The sequence below is a fragment of the Porites lutea genome, chromosome 1, assembly GCF_958299795.1.
Source record: "Porites lutea chromosome 1, jaPorLute2.1, whole genome shotgun sequence".
Lineage (NCBI taxonomy): Eukaryota > Metazoa > Cnidaria > Anthozoa > Scleractinia > Poritidae > Porites > Porites lutea.
The window spans coordinates 28,285,477-28,290,707 of NC_133201.1; the positions used below are offsets into that span (position 1 = coordinate 28,285,477).

Genomic DNA, 5,231 nt, shown 5'->3' on the forward strand with positions numbered 1-5,231 from the left:
TCTAGGGGTCAAAACCAAGCAAAACCTATGCAAAATGCGAAACAGTTAGGTTAATACCACAAATCCTCTATTAAGCCCCCCCGGGAGCCTATTTCTTTGAAATTCATATGAGGAGGGGCTTCATTAAGACGAGGGGCGGTGGGAGGGCTTATTTAATTTAGAAAAGAAGATGGTATGTATTCTTTAAAGGGACTAGACTACAAAGTGAAAAAACTCAAGTAAAAGAAAGGTGGAGGTCATGCAGCAGACGATCTGAATCAAATGGAACTTCCAAGTTTTACATTTGTGGTTGTTAATACAACGAATTAAAATTTATCAGTGAAAAATAATTAGGGGAAAAGGGGGTATTTTTAAAGAGGGGTGCTTAGTAGAGGATTTACAGTATTTCTTTCTTTAGAATACAGAAAGAGGACTGATGTACTCAAATATATTTAGGCCTGGGTCTAAATTATTATTACATACATTTCCCAAAAGCCATTATTGAAGTCATCCACCAGGAGTGATAGATTGTTAAGTAAAGTAGACCTGAAGAAAGAGAAATCCAAATTATCTGGTCACGTGAAGGACCAAGGGCTCTGTTCGAAAATTGTAACCAACGATTTCCACCACTTGCCACACAAGCAACTCCAGTTTCTCTGTCTCAAAACATTGGCCCTCTACAAAGTGTCTACGAAATCAGCTCGGAATGGTTACAAGCTTTATAATTGGCAATTGATGAAATTAGTTTTCCTTGACTAGAGTCATTCTCCCCCTTTTCATAAAATTTCCATTAGGGGACAGACGTTTATTTCCACTTTTTGGATAGACCTACAAAAGGAAACCGGTTTGCTGCGTAGGGAATACCGACTCGGAGGACTTTTTGATAAAACAGGACATTGCTGGTCCCGTGGTGAAGTTAAAAACAAATTCTAAGTAAACATGAAATTGAAAGACTTCTAGGTTATGATCGGCCTTGAAACTACCTTACATCACTGAAATATTTCAAAATTCTGAGAAGTCTGTTAAGACCCAGGCCTCTAATTCAGAAGTTAGGAATCTTAAGTAAAGTTCGGCTCTAACAATTCCATATTGACCGTTATGTTTTGAGGCATGTTGCCCGACTGTGTTTGCTGGGTCATCTTCCCTGTCTTGAACTCCAAAACGGGTATGTTATAAACTTCTTTACCTCCACTGCTGCTCTTGACGATGAAACTGCAAAGAACGAAAAATGAGTTAGCTTGAAAAGGTCGCAACACAGATGTCTGCACCCCCCTCCCCTTATCCCCTAGCACCCACTGTGCCACTTAAGGTTTACACATTTCAGGGATAGGGCATGTTCTTTTGTCAAGAGTTAAAGTGTGAATTGGGCGGCTGTTGTTTGCTATTAATAGTTAACAGAGACAAACATGACTGTGTGTCCCTTTAAGAATTTGCTGTATGCAAACATACCTCTTTGACAAGTGGATAGGACTGTCTCCCTCTTCATTTTCAAGGCCATACTGGATGCTGCCTCCTCGTTTTAGGCGAAACGGTTGGCACTTACGGCCCCACATCTCAAAGCTTGGCGAACATATGTCGCTGTAGCAGTTTCGGATGCTCCATCTGTATGCTCCTGCCTCACCTGTTCTTCGTATCTTAACGTGAAGCCACTGCGTTAAAAAAAAAAATACCACAGGAAGGCATTAACAACTTTTTTCTTGGATCAAATACCATATCAGCAGGACAGTTGTTATGTTATATAAAAGAGGTTTAATGATCAATCTCGGCTACATGAGCCCTCTTAGGCTGGGACCAGGCTCTGCATTGGGAGAAAAATTAGAATTAAAAGTCCGCTTTGTCAACCAAAAGAAAAAAAGAAAAAAAAAATGGGCGCGCGAAGGAAGCTAAGTCTGAAGAGGGGAAAGGGTCTTCAGGGGTCAGGCCTGGGAAAGGGTGGCGGAGGCTCTGCTGCCCTTCCCTCTTCCCCAGTTCACTGCTCAACTCGATGTGCTCGCCTAAATTCTTTTTTCTGTTTGAACCCTTTCTTACCTCCCCCCCCCCCCCGCAGAGCCTAGTCCCAGGGTAGAGCCCTCCTCTGGTAATTCCATATTGTGTATCAATGGCCAACATTTTCAAAAGAAGCATTAGCTTCGACAAATTAAGTGTGCAGTATAACTTTAACGTTGCTTACTCTGCTTATTAAATACATGGAAGTTACATTTAAAAAAAGGCACTCATCTATCTTTAAATTACTCCTCAAACCCTTTCTCGCATCAAACCTGGCGTTCTCTCCTGACTTAAGTACTTCAAGTTTTATCCACAACTCATACAATTCATAAATTGTTGCACCTGTGAAATAAAACGATCTTTTTGCGACCGCTAGGTTCACTTTCAGGATATGAATATCATTGCAGCGTCTAATTGTTACGGAGTGTACAGACGCATTTAAATTAAACTAATTATTCAAATAAGGTGGAACTGAACCGTGAAGGTATTTTCTTGTTAACCCACTTCTTTCAAATATCTTGGCGTTGTGATTGATCAGTACTTGAACTTTACCAACAATATTGAGCACGTAGTCAACAAAGTTTCGAGAAAATTGGGTGTTCTTAGGCCTTTGAGAATCTCTATTCCCATGGTTGGAGCTGAACGTCTCTACAAGAAGATGATTTTACCCATTTTTGATTACTGTGATGTGGCCTGGCACGGGTGTGGAAAAGATAACCCTGATGCTCTCAAGAGTTTACAGCATAGAGCCGTGAAGTTAATTTTTCGAAATTCTGGTCTCAATACTAAACTAAAACTGAATGATGCCTTCGGTTTAGTGCCTCAGTTAATAGGCGTAACTTACATTGTTGTCACAGAAGATCCTTTGCACAGCCAGGTTTAAATGCTAAATATAACTGCGTATCGTCTGCATAGTGAAGTTTACACAACGTAGTATTCTTTACTGTTTCTACACTTCACTGATTTAGATTTCTGTTTTCAGTCGTAACATTTTTAAACGCACTTAGATTGAGCGCAAAGCACGAAAACTGAGAAATCAAGCTATCATCATTGAAAGGACGTGCTTGTTACATTTATTAACTGTTTGCCTTCTGTTTGGCGCAGGAAGTTTTGAAAACAATTCTAGGCAATTTTGACTCCTTAGAAAATATATTTTACAGTGGTTGGATGTCCTGGTATTATTTTCAAACTGTATTGTTCTTCACGACGAATTGGTTGAAACTTTAAGGCCCAGGGAGAAGACATGACCCATTTTTTTGATTGAATGAAGAACACTTTACTTTTCACCTACAGTACAAACATGCTGGTACGTTTGCTAACTGTAAATATGCAGAACTGTCTTACCCCCAAAAATCCGAAAATGTGCGACCCCATTCTAGTAACTCTATTGAAAATGTGACCCCCATTATAGTCAATCCAGTCGTGAAAATGTGACCCCATCCAGCAGAACCTTCCCACTAACCTCTTATAAGGAGGTACCCCCTCCCCTACTCCCCCGGGCGTTAAGGTTTGGATTTCACAACGGATAATGTACTGAAATAGTTTGTATTACGTTATTGAACACAGAGTTTAGTCCTCCCCACTGCCTCCACATTTCTTCGTTGCGAAAACTTTAAAGGTTACCCCGATGGATACCCATCTCTTGTTTAATGTGGTACTTCAGTCGGCTCCAAGCTGATTTTACCTCTTGAGTGTAGATTCCAGTGCGGGGGTCGATGAAATGGTCCTTGTGGACGACAGATCTATGCACTGAAACGTTAGGAACGTGATCTGGTAAGTTTCTGTAGGCGGCCCAGTCATCGGTATGAACTTCCGATCCAGGGAGAAGCACTCTGCTGAGTATCGGGGTAAGTGTTGCCCTGTCACTTCGCGGCACTATCTGGAAATAGCCCCGACAAGGGCTATGCTCAGTGGAAATAACATCGAATACCCAGACGTCGTCTCTGGCCCTTCGTCTGCAGTGGTACTGAAAAGGATCAATTAACCCATAAATTTTGCTGGCAATATTACTTTGGCACTTTGAGCATGTAGTTTATAGATTTATATTATCGTTACGTAACTATGCGTCTTTCCTTATTATGAAACGATCTGTCTTTACATGCATACATACATACATACATGCACACTTACATGCACAGTAGTCTTATTATTCTCACTCACAAACAGAAACATAACACACACATGCTTCACCAGGTGTTGATTCCAAATTCAGATTAATTTGCCCATATCTCTGATTGTGTAATAGAGGCTATTATTTTTTTGTCAGAGGTGCTCAGTGAAAAAAAAAATTCAGTCACTGATTTCATTTCATGTGCCTTTTGACAGTCGTTTTACACAGTTACACCAATTTTTCTTGTAAGATGGGTACTGCCTAGTATCTGTGGCCTATTGTTCAGATCCCTAATTTACGTACCTTGGATTTATGCTTAAATTAGCTCTCGTCGCATTTTGCAACGTGCACATGGCCTCCAAATGGAATGACAAGTCTGTCCTGTAGGTCTCGCCCAAAATAATGCCGCAATAATGCATATACATTTCCCACTGTGTTTTTAGTCAACCCTTACATGTTAGCGGCAGTTGTGCACAGCTCACGAACACTCCACAGGTATATACACAGGGGAATTTTTCCCATAGATAGTGTGGGAAATTCCCCAAAAAAGCTTCCATTTCTGAGGGATTTCTTTCTGTGGCAGACTGGGCATCTAAAAAAAAGGACAGAAAAAGAAAACATAAAAAAACTAAATTATTCCACCATTCATGCTGTGATGAGGACCAGTACATGCATAGCAAGACTTTGAATAATGGACAACTTAACACGCCATGCGTAGTAGCCACATGGCTAGCTTGATGGTCCCCTAAACTTGTATAAAATCCTTGTCTCCTTTGTAGAGATTGACAAGGGTACAGAAGTAGAAAAGCCATGCTATCCTAGTAAGTTTGAAGAATTTGAAATGACTGCTAGGAGAGAAACGTAATCGAGGCGCAGATCCACCGTTTTACAGAAATCAGTCAGCTTTTTCGTAATAAACATTTTTAACAAAGAAAAATCTTTCCAAGTTGCAAGGCTTCATCTGAGGTGAATAGAACTGGCGAAAATCCTGTTTGAATAACTCAGAAACCTAGGAGAGGGGACTTTAGAGAGTTGAAATCAAAAGAATTTCCTAGGAGAGCATTCCCCTGGAACCTGCTAGAAGCTTGCGCCTTCGGGGTGCTCGTTCAGGCAATCGGTCAGTATTTATCCTTCATCCACACCTAGCAATCAGTCC

General features: G+C 40.7%; 1 pseudogene; it reads right to left on the reverse strand.

The window, feature by feature from the left end:
- Positions 1–1,037: 1,037 nt before the first annotated feature.
- LOC140927343 (uncharacterized) lies at positions 1,038–4,531 on the reverse strand (annotated as a pseudogene).
- Positions 4,532–5,231: the final 700 nt, after the last annotated feature.